General features: G+C 42.1%; 1 pseudogene; it reads left to right on the top strand.

Moving 5' to 3' along the window:
• Positions 1 to 7,603: 7,603 nt before the first annotated feature.
• LOC127666684 (protein disulfide-isomerase A6-like) lies at positions 7,604 to 16,953 on the top strand (annotated as a pseudogene).
• Positions 16,954 to 18,896: the final 1,943 nt, after the last annotated feature.

Here is an 18,896-nt window from a genome sequence, read left to right on the forward strand (position 1 = left end):
ATAGGGTTTGTCCTGTTGTGGCAAGTCCCAACCATTAAATTATTTTTGTTACTTCATAACTGTAATTTTGCTACTGTTATGAAACATAATGCAAATATTTTTGGATGTAGAGGCTTGTGAAAGGGGTCACAACCCACAAGCTGAGAGCCACTGTCCTAGCCAGACCACTAACCCAAAGCCTAACCCTAATCCTACATCTAAAACTAACCATAAACCGATCACTAACACTAACTACGCCCTTTGTCTTAACGTTATACCAAGTTCTATTCCTATCCCTAGTTCGAAGCTTAACCCTAGCTCCAACCTTAACCATAACCCCAATCCTAAATATAAATCTCACACCTCTCTGTTTATGTTTAACTCTAAACCTAATCCAAAAACTGCTAATTTTACCACTGTCTATAACTAGCCATAACTGCAATGCTAGCCATAACACTAATATTTATCCTAGCACTAATCAAGACCCTAACGGTCTGTCTACCTATAACCATAACCTACACCTATCCCTAAGCCTAACTACCAATGACTAGAACCTAATCTTAACCCTAAAACTAATCCTTAATGTTGTCCTAATTCTGACCTGACCCCTAACCCTACCTTTAAAACCAGTCCTAGCCCTAGACTTAATGATAAACCTAACACTGGATATAACCATAGAACAAGCTTGAATGCCAACCTTAACCCAAGTTCTCCTAACCCTAGTTAAGTGTAGCTTAGCCCAAGTTAAGTGTAGCTTAAACGCTAACACTAAATATATCACAACTCTAAATGAAACTGTAACCATACTTCCAGCCTGAACATTAAAAATCGGTCTAAGACTAACCTTAAAACTAGTTCTAACACTAACTTAGCTCTTATACTAACTTTATACCAAACACTAAAGGCTCTGCCACCAATTTTAACCCTAACCTTAATTTGACTCTAACCCAAGGATTAACCCTAACGACAGCCGGGCATGGTGGCGCACACCTGTGATCCCAGCACTTGGGAGGCAGAGGCAGGCAGATTTCTGAGTTCGAGGCCATCCTGGTCTACAGAGTGAGCTCCAGGACAGCCAGGGCTACATAGAGAAACCATGTCTCAAAAAAAACCAAACCAAACCAAAACAAAACAAAACAAAAACCCTAACGACAATCCTAACCTAACTCTATGTCTATCTCGAACTCTAATACTAACCTTAGAAATAAGACAAACCCTAGCTATAATCCTACTTCTAGCTCTAACATTAATTGAAGAAACAGAAGTTGAAGATCCTCTAGCCCTCACACTAACACCATATCCATAACCATAACCACAGGCCAAACACTAGCTCTCATCCTAACCTTAATAATCCTGCCTCAAACACCAGCCCAACTACAACCCTAGTCCCAAATAATATTTTGACCACACCTCTAGTGAAAACCCTAAAACTAGCCGTCAGATCCCAGCAGCAGCCAGAGTGGCTCAGTTCTTCAGGAGCGTTCTCTCCCCCTTTCAGCTTCTGGAAACATGGTCTCTGCTGTGGCTGTCTCTGATCTTGTCATCAAGGTGTTCAGCGACATAACAGTATGCAATCCTCAATGGCAGAATAAGGGAAGAAATGCAAGGGCAGTGCCCTTCTGCCTGAGTGAGGACAAGAACATCTTCCTGGATGGGAGCATGGAGAACCTGGTAGGTCAACACTACACCATTTTATTTTGTTTTATTTTGTTTGGTTTGGTTTTGGTTTGGTCAAGATGCTGCCAGACAAGGATTGCTGCTATGCTGTCTATGATGCAACTACAAGACCAGGGAAAGGGAGGAGAACCCGGGGTTCATCTTCTGGTCCCCTGAGAGTGCACTCCTCAAGTGCACTCCTTAAATGATCAGCCAGGTGGTGGTGGTGCACGCCTTTGATCCCAGCACTTGGAAGGCAGAGGCAGGCAGATCTCTATGAGTTCAAGGTCAGGCTAGTCTACAAGATGAGTCCCAGGACTGCCAGGATTACACAGAGAAACCCTGTCTCAAAACAAACAAGCAAAGGCAAAGCGATCATGCCAGCTCCAAGGATGCCATCCAGAAGAAACTGACAGGAAACATGGATTGCAGGCAAACTGGCAGGAAAACTAGGCGCTAACAGCCAACCATCATTTCCCTGGAGGGCAAGCAATTCTTTGTGTCTTCTAGCCTCCTGCCTGCAGTCCCAGACCTGCCCTTGGGTATTACAGGCTGCCCCTTTCCCGCCAGACCAGACCAGAGGGGTTGGGGAGAACCCATGCAAGGGGAGGGCAATCCCTTCACCCCAGTTTCCAAATATGAGCACTTCTCTCCTACCTCCACAATCCTTCCTCCATCCCTGAAGGTTCCGGCCTTCTCAAACTGCGTTTGATCCTCTGATTCCTCTTGGGTCCCTTCCCAGTCACCCGCTTGGGGAGCCTGTACTATTATTTTTTTTTTTATTCGATATAATTTATTTACATTTCAAATGATTTCCCTTTTCTAGCCCCCCCACTCCCCGAAAGTCCCGTAAGCCCCCTTCTCTTCCCCTGTCCTCCCACCCACCCCTTCCCACTTCCCCGTTCTGGTTTTGCCGAATACTGTTTCACTGAGTCTTTCCAGAACCAGGGGCCACTCCTCCTTTCTTCTTTGTACTATTATTTTTTAACAACCTCCCTGTTCCTTATCCCTCCCCATACCATGCTGCCAACTTCTAGCCACAATAATGACTCTGATTGTTGTTAAGACCTAAACAACCACTGCCTTTCTGACATTACCATGGATTTTTTGAATAAAACTTCCATTTTGAATAGAGGTCAAATCAAGTTTAAGTTCCCAAGAGCTCCCCAGGTAACTGACATCCTCTTTGGCTGAAGAAGATATGTACCTGGTAACTGGCATCCTGGTTGGCAAGTTGAGACATGCATGCTGGGCAGGTTGCCTTGCCAACTGAATAAGCCAACCAATGAGAGCAAGATAAGTGCACTGCAAACACAGGTCCTAAGGAAGTCCCCAATATCCCTAAATCCTAATTGGCGGGAAAGCTTGGCACACATGCTTGTGGACTGCAGGCTTAAAAGATCTGTAGCAGCCTGGCGGTGGTGGTGAATACCTGTAATCCCAGCACTTTGAGAGGCAGAGGCAGGCAGATTTCTGAGTTTGAGGCCAGCCTGGTCTACAGAGTGAGTTACAGGACAGCCAGGGCTATACAGAGAAACCATGTCTCAAAAAAAAAAAAATCCAAAAAAAAAAAAAAATCCAAAAAAAAAAAAGGATCTGTAGCATTCCGACTTGGGGTCACAGTCTCACTCCCGAGCTTGACCTGGAGCCTGACCTGTGTCTCTATCAGGTCCTGACTGATCTATCAGTCCTGAGGTGTGTGTTCAATAAACTATCCCTACTTGACTGAGATTGGGGTCTGTGTGGTTGGTGGGCAGTTCCTGAACCCCAACACTTGTCTGTTTAATTCTGTGTGTGAATGAGCCGTGGAACTGACCCTCCCTGCCAGCTAGCTGTTCTCCCCCTCCCTTGATCTCAGCCACTCATGGAAGCAGAACCTGTATGGAACTTTCAATTAAATAAATAAATAAATAAGTGAATAAAGAAATATAAAAAATAAAAGGCTAATTAACAACAACAACAAGGAACTTTAAAACTAGGTATAAGCTAACCTGAACAGATTTCACAGTAACTTTATTAACTACTTTTGTTTGTTTGTTTATTTTTTGAGACAGGGTTTCTCTGTATAGTTCTGGCTCTCCTGGAACTCACTCTGTAGACCAGGCTGGCCTCGAACTCAGAAATCCACCTGCGGCTCTTGCTTTTCTCTCTTGCCCTTACACTCTTCCCCCACCCCCACCCCATCCCCCCTCTTTCTCCATTCTTCTCCTCTCTTTCCACGTGGTCACGGCCAGCTCTCACCCCTCTATCTTTTCTTTCTCTCTTTACTTCTCTATCTCCTTTTCTTTTCCTACTTCTCTATAATAAAGCTTTGAAAATAAAGATAAAAAAAGAAAGAATTCTGCCTGCCTCTGCCTCCAATTCTGCTGGAATTAAAGGTATGTGCCACCACTACCTGGCTTATTAACTTTATCCTAAACTCTAACCTAACTTGATACATAATCTTAACCCCAAACCTAGCTTTAACCTAACCCAAGGACAAATACAAAGCATGACAACAAACCTGGCACCATTTAACCCTATCCCTGCATCTAACTCAACACTAATGTTACAAATAAAGCCAATACTTTCCCATACCCTAAATCTAGCCGAACATCTAATTTTAACATTAATCTTTGGAATACCTAAAATGGTCCGACGTACTTTCACTGACTCAGGCCTATCCACAACCATAAGCCTACATCTAACTCTAAAATTAATCTTAAAAAATTATTGGATCTAGTCCTAATAAACCCATGAACCTAAACATAACTGTAGTGCTATAATATATATATATATATATATAAAACTATGTAGTGTTAGTGTTATAACCTTCATTTTAACCCTAACTCTCAGTCTAGCCTTAAGACTAACTCATGAGGGCTGAAGAGATGGCTCAGTGGTTAAGAGCACTGTCTGTTCTTCCAGAGGTTCTGAGTTCAATCCCCAGCAACCACATGATGGCTCACAACCATCTGTAATGAGATTTGACGCCCTCTTCTGGTGTGCCTGAAGACAGCTACAGTGTACTCATATACATAAAATAATAATTCTTTAAAAAAAACTAACTTAAACCCTGTCTAACCATAAGAATAACCCTAAACTAGGACTAATGAAGCCCTAGCCAAAACCCCAAAACTAACCCCACATCTCTACAAACACTGAACCTAAATCTAAAACTAAACAGAGTTCTGAGTCAAGGACTAACAGTAAACCAAATAACAAAGTTAGCCACAACCTTAACTGTCCCAAGGCTGTCTCTAACCCTAACCTTAACTTAGGAGTATCACCAATACTGCCCCTAGCCCTAACACGAATTTTCAACTTATCTCTAATAATCTTATATTATATCTAAAACTATCTCTGGATACTGTCTCTTGGTGTGAGCCCAGCTTAGCTATTTCCTTCTGAACCTATCAGCCTTCCCACATAGTCCATCTCCTTTGTGTCTGCTCTAGACATACTTTTTGTTGTTGTTGTTGTTTTTCGAGACAGGTTTTCTCTGTGTAGCCCTGGCTGTCCTGGAACTCACTCTGTAGACCAGGCTGGCCTCAAACTCAGAAACTCAGCTGCCTCTGCCTCCCAAGTGCTGGGATTAAAGGCATGTGCCACCACTGCTCTGCTCAGGGAACATTCTTTACACCACATTAATATAGGAGATTCTTCAGTATTCATGACAATGCCCATGTTCAAACTGTAACTAGATCTCAAGGCACAAAACATCAGCATCTGAATATACAGTGCGCAAGACCAACCCCCAACAGGACTCAAAATAGCAATTATGAATATGTTCAAAGACCTTAAAGAGAATCCCTTAATAGAGTCAACAACAACAAAAAAAGGTTGAATAAAAAAATGGAAAAAATTCACAGCATGAAAGTAGAAGTAGAATCACTACAGAAACCCAAGCTGCAATAAAACTGAACTGAAAACTGTGGTAAGCCTCACAGCAGGGTACAAAACAGGGAAAAAAGAGTCTTGGGTGTCAATGATGAGGCAGGAAAAAACCCAGATACCTTCATCAACGAAAGTGTTAGATTAAAAAAAAAAAAAACCAAAACAAAACAAAAACCCAAAACAAACAAACAAACAAAAAAAGCAAACTCAGGCATAAAACATCCAGGAAGTCTAGGACACTATAAAAATAAATAAATCTACAAATGATAGGAATAAGAGAAGAAGAGAAAACCAAAGTCAAAGGCATAGAAAATATTTTTAACAAAATTATAGAAGAAAATTTCCCCAACCTAAAAAAAAAAAAAAAAAAGATGTGTATCAAGGTACAAAAACATACAGAACACCAAATAGGACCAGAAAAGACATTTCTCATGACACAAGAATTAAAACTCTAAACATACAGAAAAAGAAATCTGCAAGGGGAAAAAAAAGACTAAGTAACATAAAAAGGCAGGAGTATTAAAATTACACCTGACTGCTTACTGGGTGTGGCAGCACATGCCTCTGATCCTTTATTGTTTTTTTGTTTTGGTTTTTTATTCAATATATTCTTTATTTACATTTCAAGTGATTTTTCCTTTCCTGGATCCCCCCTCCCTGAAAGTCCCATAAGCCCTCTTCCCTCCCCCTGTTCCCCAATCCACCCCTTCCCACTTCCCTGTCCTGGTATTCCCTAACACCATTGCACTGACTTTTTCCAGGACCAGGGGCCTCTCCTTCCTTCTTCTTGGGCATCATTTGATATGTGCATTGAGTCTTGGGTATTCCAAGCTTCTAGGCTAATAACCATTTATCAGTGAGTGCATAGCAAGTTCTTTTGAGACTGGGTTACCTCACTTAGGATGATGTTTTCCAGTTCCATCCATTTGTCTAAGAATTTCATGAATTCATTGTTTCTAATGGCTGAATAGTACTCCATCGTGTATATATACCACATTTTCTGTATTCATCCCTCCATTGAGGGACATCTGGGTTCTTTCCAGCTTCTGGCTATTATATAAATAGGGCTGCTATGAACATAGTGGAGCATGTATCCTTATTACATGCTGGGGAATCCTTTGGGTATATGCCCAGCAGTAGAATAGCGGGGTCCTCTGGAAGTATCATTCCCAGTAGTATCAACTTGCAACCCCACCAGCAGTGGAGGAGTGTTCCTCTTTCTCCATATCCTTGCCAGCACCTGGAATAACAAGAAACCCAGGATAGCTAAAACTATTCTCAACAGTAAAAGAACTTCTGGGGGAATCAGTATCCCCGACCTCAAGCAGTACTACAGAGCAATTGTATTAAAAACTGCGCGGTATTGGTACAGTGGCAGGCAAGTAGATCAATGGAATAGAACTGAAGATCCAGAAATGAACCCACAGAATTATGGTCACTTGATCTTTGATAAAGGAGTTACAACTATCCAGTGGGGGAAAAAATAGCCTCTGATCCTTTAGCTCGCAGGAAGCAGAAGCATCTCTGAGTTTGAGGCCAGCCTGATCTACATATGGAGTTCCAGGGAAGCCAGTATCACATAGAGAGACACCATATTACAAAACAAAATAAATAAATAAGCAACAGCAAAAGAATAATATCCATCTTCTCAGTGGAGACTCTGAAAGCCAGAGGGCGTGGACAAATATTCTACAAGCTCTGAGAGACCACAAATGCCAGCCCAAATTATTATACTCATCAAACTATCGATCACAATTGATGAAAAAAGAAAAATATTCCATTGTGTTAATTTGTATATGCTCGGCCCAGGGCATGGCACTATTAGAAGGTGTGGCCCTGTTGGAGTAGGTGTGTCACTGTGGGTATGGGCTTTAAGACCCTCATCCTAGCTGCGTGGAAGCAAGCCATCTCCTAGCAGCCTTCAGATGAAGATGTAGAACTCTCAGCTCCTCCTGCACTATACCTTTCTGGATGCTGCCATGCTCCCTCTTTGATGATCATGGACCAGACCTCTGAACCTGTAAGTCAGCCCCAATTAAATCTTGTCCTTATAAGAGCTGCTTTGGAGAGCCGAGGCAGTGGCATGGACTGAATGCTGGTGATCGGCATGTCTCGCCTGGTGCTCAGTCTGGTGAGCTATACCTTCTTTCTAGCAGTCAGTGGTCTGTATTCCTCTAGTGATGATGTCACTGAGTTAATACCATCAAACTTCAACAGAGAAGTTATTCAGAGTGATAGTCTGTGGCTTGTAGAATTTTATGCACCATGGTCTGGTCATTGTTAGAAGTTAAGACCAGAATGGAAGAAAGCAGCAACTGCATTGAAAGATGTTGTTAAAGTCATTGGAGCAGTCGATGCAGATAAACATCAGTCCCTGGGAGGTCAGTATGGTGTCCAGGGATTTCCTACTGTCTTAGTCAGGGTTTCTATTCCCGCACAAACATGAGGACCAAGAAACAAGTTGGGGAGGAAAGGGTTTATTGAGCTTACACTTCCATGTTGCAGTTCATCACTAAAGGAAGTCAGGACTGGAACTCAAGCAGGTCAGGAAGCAGGAGCTGATGCAGAGGCCATGGAGGGATGTTTCTTACTGGCTTGCTTCCCCTAGCTTGCTCAGCCTACTCTCTTATAGAACCCAAGAGCACCAGCCCAAAGGTGGTACCACCCATAAGGGGCCCTCCCCACTTGATCACTAATTGAGAAAATGCCCCACAACTGGATCTCATGGAGGCACTTCCCCAATTGAAACTCCTTTCTCTGTGATAACTCCAGCCTGTGTCAAGTTGACACATGAAACTAGCCAGTACAATTGACCCCTTGTCAACTTGACACACAAACATATCACTATTAAGCCTCAGCCCTTACTTTCTTATTCATCCCCAAGATCTAAATTACTTTAAAAGTTCCACAGTATTTACATATTAAAAGTTCAATCACCTTAAAATGTCCAATATCTTTAAAATTCAAAGTCTTTTAAAATTCAAAGTCTCTCAACTGTGGGCTCCACTAAAATACTTTCTTCCTTCAAGAGGAAAACATATCAGGGCACAGTCACAACCAAAAGCAAAACTCAAACTCCAATGGTTCAATGTCTGGGATCCAACTCACGATCTTCTGGGCTCCTCCAAGGGCTTGGGTCACTTCTTCAGCTCTGCCCTTTGTAGCACACAGCTTGTCTTCTAGGCTCCAGCTGCCTGTACTCCACTGCTGCTGCTGTTCTTGGTGGTCATCACATGGTACTGGCATCTCCAAAACACTGCTATCTTCCACTGTAATTAGGCTTCATCAATAGTCTCATAGGCTCTCTTCATGGTGACAAGCCTCTGCTCCTATGCATGACCCCTTCAAGTTCTGGGCCATCAATTGCAACTGAGGCTGCACCTTCACCAATGGCCTTCCGTGGCCTCTCACTGTGCCAAGAACCTCAGCTGCTCTTCATGACCCCTTCAGGCCTTCAAAACCAGTACCATCTGGGTGATGCTTACACAGTACCAAGTCCAGCCACAGCACAAAACACAACTGTGGCTATCTCTGGAACACACTCTCTGTGCTCTCAGAAAACACTTCCAAGAAGATTTCATCTCAGTGATGCTGGTCTCTTCTTAATCACCGCTAATTTCTTAGCTCCAGCTAACCAGCATCAATAGTCCCAGTAACACAAAGGTTTGCCTTAGTGGTTCTGGTATCTTGTTACTCACAGCTGATTCTTCAGTCCCAGCTAACCAAAACCACAGAATCTTCACAATCAAAACATGGCCACTGTAAGAGTCTTTAATCTTCCCTCTGAAATTTCACAAGCCAGGCCTCCATCTTTTGCACTGTTCTTAACATTGTCTTCCAAGCTCCTACAGAACTTTCCACTGAGCTCTTAATATTCTAATGGCTTTTCTAGCTCAAAGTTCCAAAGTCCTTCCACAGTCCTCCCCAAAACATGGTTGGGTTGTCACAGGAATACCCCACTACGCTGGTATCAATTTGTCTTAGTCAGGGTTTCTATTCCCCCACAAACATGAGGACCAAGAAGCAAGTTGGGGAAGAAAGGGTTTATTGAGCTTACACTTCCATGTTGCAGTTCATCACTAAAGGAAGTCAGGACTGGACTCAAGCAGGTCAGGAAGCAGGAGCTGATGCAGAGGCCATGGAGGGATGTTTCTTACTGGCTTGCTTCCCCTGGCTTGCTCAGCCTGCTCTCTTATAGAGCCCAAGAATACCAGCCCAGGGATGGCACCACGCACAAGGGTCCCTCCCCCTTAATCACTAATTGAGAAAATGCCTCACAGTTGGATCTCATGGAGGCACTTCTCCAACTGAAACTCCTTTCTCTGTGATAACTCCAGCCTGTGTCAAGTTGACACATGAAACTAGCCAGTACACCTACCATCAAGATATTTGGAGCTAACAAAAACAAACCAGAAGATTACCAGGGTGGCAGAACTGGAGAAGTCATTGTACATGCTGCCCTCAGTGCCTTGTGCCAGTTTATAAAGGATGGCCTTGCTGGGTGGAGTGGTGGGTATAGTTCTGGAAAGCAGGGCAGAGGTGATAGTTCAAGTAAGAAGGGCGTGGTAGAGCTGATAGAAGACACCTTTGATAAGAATGTCCTTGACAGTGAAGATGTTTGCATGGTTGGGTTTTATGCTCCGTGGTGTGGACACTGCAAAAACTTGGAGCCAGAATGGGCTCCTACGGCCACAGAGGTAACGGAGAAAACAAAGGGAAATGTGAAACTGGATGGCAGCTGTGGATGCCACCATGGATGCCACCATGGATGCCACCCTGAATCAGGTTCTGGCCAGCTGATACAGGACTAAAGGATTCCCTACAATCAAGATATTTCAGAAAGGTGAGTCTCCTGTGGACTATGATGGTGGATGGACAAGATTTGACATAGTGTCAAGGGCTCTGGATTTGTTCTCTGAAAATGCCCCACCTCCAGAGCTGCTTGAGACAATCAATGAAGACATAGCCAAGAAGACATGCGAGGAGCATCAGCTCTGCGTCGTGCCCCTACTGCCTGACATCCTGGACACTGGAGCTGCAGGCAGAAACTCTTACTTGGAAGTTTTTCTGAGACTGGCTGACAAGTACAAGAAGAAAATGTGGAGAGAAGCCCCTCGGCCATATTCACTGCCTGCCGGGACAGAAAAGGGTCACTAGGTACTGTATCACCCTGAGCTTTAGATCTCTGGTGGTGCAAACCGCCAGGGGTCTGCCTGAACCAAAGAACTGAACACATAGGAGGTTTGTCTGCCAGCCTGCTGGGCACGGGACCTGTGTCCTGCCCAGAGAGCAACAAAGGAAGAGATTCCCTGTGGCCATATTCGTTCCCTGCCAGGACACAAAAGGGTCACTAGGTACTAGATCACCCTGAGCTTTAGATCTCTGGGGGTGCAAATCTCCAGGGTTCTGCCTGCACTCAGGAACTGAGCACATAGGCGGTTCATCTGTAAGCCAGTCCGTCATGGTACCTATGCCCTATGTGAGAATCAACAGAGGGAGTGACCCCCACCACACCATCTTCGCTCCATAATAGAGCAGACAGAGAACACCTGGTTGACCTTGACAACCTAAGTATAACATTGCTTGAGGCAAGACTGAGCAGGGCTCCAAAGGCACAAAAGAGGAAGGCAGCATATCAGTAATCTGTGCCAGAGGAAACCCAGTCATCCAGTGTTGCAGAAATAACCTTAAAGATCCACAGTAGGTTGAAGCACCAGCCAGTGACAATAAGACCATCTAACACCTGGGAGAACTAGATGGCTAAAGGCAAACGTAGGAACGTTACTAACAGAAACCAAGGCATTATGGTAGCATCTGAACCCAATTCTCCAACAATAGCAAGTCCTGGATACCCCAACACACCAGAAAAACAAGATTTGGATTTAAAAATCACTGGTCATGATGCTGGTACAGGAACACATGAAGGACATACTTAAAGAAATTCAGGAGAAAATGGATCAAAAAGTAGAAGCCCTTACAAGGGAAACACAAAAATCATTGAAAGACATTCAGGAGAATACAAAAGCCAATAAGGAGGAAATGCAAAAATCACTTAAAGAAATACAGGAGAACTTTGATCAACAGGAAGAAGTCATGAAAGAGGAAACACAAAAATCTCTTAAAGAATTAGAGGAAAACACAAACAAGCAAATGACGGAACTGAGCAAAAACTTCCAGGATCTAAAAACAGAAGTAGAAACAACTAAGAAAACTCAAAGGGAGACAACTTTGTAGATAGAAAACCTTGGGAAGAAATCAGGGACCATAGACACAAATATCAACAACAGAATACAAGAGATAAAAGAAAGAATCTCAGATGCCGAAGATACCATAGAAACCATGGACTCAGCAGTTAAAGAAAATGCAAAATGCAAAAAGCTTGTAACCCAAAACATCCAGGAAATCCAGGACACAATGAGAATGCCAAATCTAAGGATTATAAGCATTGATGAGAGTGAAGATTTACAACTTAAAGGGTCAGCAAATATCTTCAACAAAATTATGGAAGAAAACTTCCCTAACCTAAAGAGAGAGGTGCCCATGAATATACAAGAAGCCTACAGAACTCCAAACAGACTGGACCAGAACAGAAATACCTCCCATCACATAATAATCAAAACCCCAAATGTACTAAACGAAGAAAGAATACTTAGGGCAGTAAGAGAAAAGGGGCAAGTAACATATATAGGAAGACCTATCAGAATTACACCAGATTTCTCACCAGAGACCATGAAAGCTAGAAGATCCTGGGCAGAGCTCATGCAGACTCTAAGAGAACAGAAATGCCAGCCGAGACAACTATACCCAGTGAAACTCTCAATTACTATAGATGGAGAAACCAAGATATTCCATGACAAAACCAAATTTACACAATATCTTTCCACAACCCAGCCCTACAAAGGATAATAGGGGGAAAACACCATTACAACGAGGGAAACTACACCCTGGAAAAAGCAGGATATTAAGCTTCTTTCATCAAACCCAAAGAAGATAGCCACACACGTATAAAATTAAAATAAAAAATGATAGGAAGCAATAACCACTACTCCTTAATATCTCTTAATATCAATGGACTCAATTCCCCAATAAAAAGAAATAGACTAACAGACTGGTTACATAAACAGGACCCTACATTTCGCTGCATGCAGGAAACACACCTCAGTGTCAAAGACAAAAACTACCTTAGAGTAAAAGGCTGGAAGACAATTCTACAAGCAAATGGTCCCAGGAAACAAGCCAGAGTTGCCATTTTAATATCAGATAAAATTGACTTTCAACCTAATGTCATCAAAAGAGACATGGAAGGTCACTTCTTCTTGCTGGTCAAAGGAAAAATCCAACAAGAAGAACTCTCAATCCTGAACATCTATGCCTCAAATACAAGGGTGCCCTCATTCATAAAAGAAACTTTACTAAAGCTCAAAGCACACATTGCCCCTAACACAATAATTGTGGGTGACTTCAACACTCCACTCTCACCAATGGACCGATCAGGAAAACAGAAACTAAACAGGGAGACAGTGAAACTAGTGAAGCTTTGGACCAATTGAAGTTAACAGATATATATAGAACTTTTCATCCCAAAGCAAAAGAATATACCTTTTTCTCAGCACCTCATGGTACCTTCTCCAAAATAGATCATATAGTTGGCCACAAGACAGATCTCAACAAATATAAGAAGATTGAAATAATCCCATGCCTCCTATCAGATTACTATGGAGTAAAAGTGGTCTTTAATAATAAAAACAACAGAAAGTCCACATACACATGGAAAATGAACAATACTCTACTCAATGATACCCTGGTCAAGGAAGAAATAAAGAAAGAAATCAAATTCTAAGATTTCTTAAAATTTAATGAAAATGAAGGCACAACATACACAAATCTATGGGACACAATGAAGGCAGTGCTAAGAGGAAAACTCATAGCTTTGAGTGTCTCCAAAAAGAATTTCAAGAGAGCATACACTAGAAGATTAATGGAACAACTGAAGCCCTGAAACAAAAAGAAGCTAATTCACCCAGGAGGAGAAGAAGAGAGGAAATCATCAAACTCAGGGCTGAAATCAATCAAGTAGAAACCAAGAGAACCATACAAAAAAATCAACAAAACCAAAAGCTGGTTCTTTGAAAAAATCAACAAGACAGATAAACCCTTAGCCAGACTAACCAAAGGGCACAGAGAAAGTATCCAAATTAACAAAATTAGAAATGAAAACGGAGATATTACAACAGAAACCGAGGAAATTGAAAAAATCATCAGATCCTACTACAAAAACCTGTACTCAACACAACTGGAGAATCTGGAGGAAATGGACATTTTCTTAGACAGATACCAATTACCAAAATTAAACCAGGATCAAATAGACCATCTAAACAGACCCATAACCCCTAAAGAAATAGAAGGGGTCATAGATAGGCTTCCGACCAAAAAAAGCACAGGACCAGATGGCTTCAGTGCAAAATTCTATCAGACCTTCAAAGAAGACTTAACACCAATACTCTTCAAACTTTTCCACCAAATAGAAACAGAAGGAACACTACCCAACTCCTTCTTCGAAGCCACTATTACACTGATACCAAAACCACACAAAGATCCAACTAAGAAAGAGAATTTCAGCCAATTTCCCTTATGAATATCAATGCAAAAATACTAAATAAAATTCTTGCCTACCGAATCCAAGAACACATCAAAACAATCATCCACCATGATCAAGTAGGCTTCATCCCAGGGATGCAGGGATGGTTCAATATAAGGAAATCCATAAATGCTATCCACTACATAAACAAACTCAAAGAAAAAAACCACATGATCATTTCATTAGATGCTGAAAAAGCATTTGACAAAATTCAGCATCCTTTCATGCTAAAAGTCTTGGAAAGGACAGGAATTCAAGGCCCATATCTAAACATAGTAAAAGCAATATACAGCAAACCGGTCGCCAACATCAAACTAAATGGAGAGAAACTTGAAGTAATCCCACTAAAATCAGGGACTAGACAAGGCTGCCCCCTCTCTCCATATCTTTTCAATATAGTTCTTGAAGTCCTAGCTAGAGCAATTAGACAACATAAGGAAGTCAAAGAGACACAAATTGGAAAGGAATAAGTCAAACTATCACTATTTGCAGATGATATGATAGTATACTTAAGTGACCCTAAAAACTCTACTAGAGAACTCCTACAGCTGATAAACAACTTCACAAAGTGGCTGGCTACAAAATCAATGCAAGCAAATCAGTAGCCTTTATATATTCAAAGGATAAGCAGACTAAGAAAGAAATTAGGGACATGACTCCCTTCACAATAGCTACAAACAGCATAAAGTATCTTGGGGTGACTCTAACCATACAAGTGAAAGACCTATATGGCAAGAACTTCAGATCTCTGAAGAAGGAAATCGAAGATCTCAGAAAATGGAAAAATCTTCCATGCTCGTGGATTGGCAGGATTAATATAGTTAAAATGGCCATCTTGTCAAAGGCAATCTACAGATTCAATGCTATCCCCATAAAAATCCCAACCCAGTTCTTCATAGAGCTAGAAAGAGCAATTCTCAAATTCATCTGGAATAACAAAAACCCTGGATAGCTAAAACTATTCTCAACAGTAAAAGAACTTCAGGGGGATTCAGTATCCCAGACTTTAAACTTTACTACAGAGCAATAGTGATAAAAACTGCATTGTATTGGTACAATGTCAGGCAAGCGGATCAATGGAATAGGATTGAAGACCCAGAAATGAACCAACACACCTATGGTCACTTGATCTTCGACAAAGGAGCTGAAAGCATCCAGTGGAAAAAAGATAGTCTTTTCAACAAATGGTGCTAGTTCAATTAGAGGTCAGCATGCAGAAGAATGCGAATCGATCCATTCTTATCTCCTTGTACTAAGCTCAACTCCAAATGGATCAAGGACCTCCACATAAAACCTGACACACTGAAACTAATAGAAAAGAAACTGGGGAAGACCCTTGAGGACATGGGCACAGGGGAAAAGTTCCTGAATAGAACACCAATAGCTTATGAGCTAAGATCAAGAATTGACAAATGGGACCTCATAAAACTATAAAGTTTCTGTAAGGCAAAGGACACTGTCAAAAGGACAAAACATCAACCAACAGATTGGGAAAGGATCTTCACCAATCCTAAATCCGACAGAGGGCTTATATCTAATATATACAAAGAACTCAAGAAGGTAGAACCCAGAGAACCAAATAACCCCATTAAAAAGTGGGGTACGGAGCCAAACAAAGAATTTTCACATGAAGAACTTCAGAGGGCTGAGAAACACCTTAAGAAATGTTCAACATCATTAATCATTAGGGAAATGCAAAACAAAACAACCCTAAGATTTCACCTCACACCAGTCAGAATGGCTAAGGTCAAAAACTCAGGAGACAGCGGGTGTTGGCGAGGATGTGGAGAAAGAGGAACACTCCTCCACTGCTGGTGGGATTGCAAGATGGTGCAATCACTTTGGAAATCAGTCTGGTGGTTCCTCAGAAAACTGGGCATGACACTTCCTGAGGACCCTGTTATACCACTCCTGGGCATATACCCAGAAGATTCTTCAGCATGCAATAAGGACACATGCTCCACTATGTTCATAGCAGCCCTATTTGTAGTAGCCAGAAGCTGGAAAGAACCCAGGTGTCCTTCAACAGAGGAATGGATACAAAAAATGTGGTATATTTACACAATGAAGTACTATTCAGCCATTAGAAACAATGAATTCATGAAATTATTAGACAAATGGATGGAGCTGGAGAACATCATACTAAGTGAAGTCACCTGGTCTCAAAAGATCAATCATGGTATGCACTCACTGATAAGTGGATATTAGCCTAGAAACTTTGAATATCCAAGACATAATCCACATATTAAATGATGTCCAAAAAGAATGGAGGAGTGGCCCCTGGTTCTGGAAAGACTCAGTGCAAGAGTATAGGGGAATACCAGAACAGGGAAGTGGGAAGGGGTAGATTGAGGAACAGGGGGGGGGGGGGAAGAGGGCTTATGGGACTTGCGGGAAGTGGGGACCCAGAAAAGGGGAAATCATTTGAAATGTAAATAAAAAATATATCAATAAAAAAATAAATAAAATAAATTTAAAAAAAGAAGAAAATGTGGTTGTGGGCGTGGATGTGGACAGGAGCTGGAGCCCAGTATGAACTGGAGAACGCACTAAGGATTGGAGGGGTCGGGTACCCTGTCATCGCAGCCATCAATGCGTGCAAGATGAAATTTGCCCTTCTCAAAGGGTCTTTCAGAAAACAAGGCACCAATGAGTTTCTCAGGGAACTGTCTTTCAGGCGTGGCTCCACAGCTCCCGTAGGGGGTGGATCCTTCCCTACCATCGCTCCCAGAGACCCCTGGGATGGCAAGGATGGTGAGCTTCCTGTGGAAGAGGTCTCTTCCCTTTTTCTTCTCTCAGCATGAGATTCCTGTTCTCTGGGGAACCTTGTTTCAGGAATCTGGAGAGTCAGAGCGAGGATCTCAAGAGTCTTTTCAGAATAGTCCCATTTTTTCCAGAGATGGTCTTTAGACAGGCTGCCTGAAACTTTTGGTCTCTGTCTCCATCCTAAGTGTAGGAGTTACAGGTATGCACCACCGGCTCTCCACTCTTTTGTAGTATAATTACCTTGTTAAGCTCAAACAGACAGATTATTAGACACAACACCAGAAGGAGCTTGTGAGTCATAAGTGCTTTGCTAATTGGCATTATTTATTCTTTGATGGTATAAATGGTTGTATCTGCTTTGTTCTTGGAAAGATAAACTTGTTAGGAATGAGAAAATGATTTTTCTACCTAAAGCACGGTTCCAGGAAGCATGTGAGCTAATAAACACGTATTCTGAGGAATGATCAGGGCTGTCCCCTTCAGCTTGCGGTCAGCATGCCTTCCTTGCGTGTCCCCTTCCCAGTCTGAGCCATGAGTTAATTCATCAGTAATCCAAACACATCCAGAGACCTAGCCAAGCTTACAAAACTGCTATGTAAACATGAAAGCAATGGTTTCTGGCAAAAGAGAACAAGAGCCAGTCCTGGTATTTATAAAAACACAGACAAAATGGGGGGGGGGGGGAGGGAGCAGGGATTCCATCCAGTTTATATGAAATAGGATCCAATTCAAGAAAGTAAATGGAACAAATAGATTTATCATATGTATTAGTTACTCTTAGGCACTGTTCTACTTCTGCAAAAGACACTGTGACTAAGGCAATTCTTATAAAAGAAAGTATTTAATTTAGTTCAGAGACTAGTGCATTATCATCATGGTGGGGACCATGGCGGCTTGCAGGCAGACATGGTGCTCGAGAAGGAGCTGAGAGTTCTACATCCTGGTTCAAAGGTAAAGAGAGAGAGGGACTATACCAAAGCCCACTTCCAGGGACACACTTACTCCAACAAAGCCCCACCTCTTAATCCTTTCCAAACAGTGCCACTCCCTGATGAGTAAGCATTCAAATATCTGAGACTATGGGGGCCATTCTTATTCAAATCACCACAATCACTTTTCTTTTGTTGTGATAAAATACCTTGACCAAGGCAATTTTTGGGGGGTGGGGTTGGGTTTGGTTTTTTTTTTTTTTTTAATTTGTTTGGTTTTTTTTGTTTTGTTTTTTTTTTCCAAGACAGGGTTTCTCTGTGTAGCCCTGGCTGTCCTGGAACTTACTCTGTAGACCAGGTTGGCCTCGAACTCAGAAATCTGCCTGCCTCTGCCTCCCAGAATACTGGAATGACCAAGGCAATTTAAGAAGAAAGAGTTTATTTGCGTACATGGTTCCAGATGGGTTAGAATCTTTGAAAGTAGACAGGAGATGCAGGTCTTTTTCCCCCAGTGCCAAGCAGGCCTCTTCTTAAGGGCACCAATCTCCTTAACAGTTGCAGCCTCTCTTCCAGCACAAGCCTTGAATGTAACATTAAGTTTGTCAGTGTGCCTTTTTTCTCTCAAAATTGAACTTCTCTTTCTGCCCCCATCTGTTCTTTTTTTTTTTTGTAGACTTATACAAGAACAATTATTAATATTCACCAGACAGAGTCCACGTTAGGCTCTCCTCCACCAAAGAAATAGTCCATTACTTTTAAATTTAGCCTTGGTCAATGCCTTAAAACCTGGACAGAAAGCAGCAAAACTCTTTGCCAAATATCACAGAAATAGTCTCTAGCCCAATTGCTAATATTGTTCCCCTCAGAAATCTCTTGAGTTGAGCCTTCCCAGTCCACATGGTTGTCAATGCTACTGTTGTCCAAAATTCAACTATTATGGTCCATTAAGCTCTGTTTACAGCACCCAACTGCTTTTCTAGTTCAAAGTCCCAAAGTCTTTCCCATTCGTCCAAAACCCAACATGGTCAGGTCTGTCACAACAATAGTTCACT

The sequence above is a fragment of the Apodemus sylvaticus genome, chromosome 16, assembly GCF_947179515.1.
Source record: "Apodemus sylvaticus chromosome 16, mApoSyl1.1, whole genome shotgun sequence".
NCBI lineage: Eukaryota > Metazoa > Chordata > Mammalia > Rodentia > Muridae > Apodemus > Apodemus sylvaticus.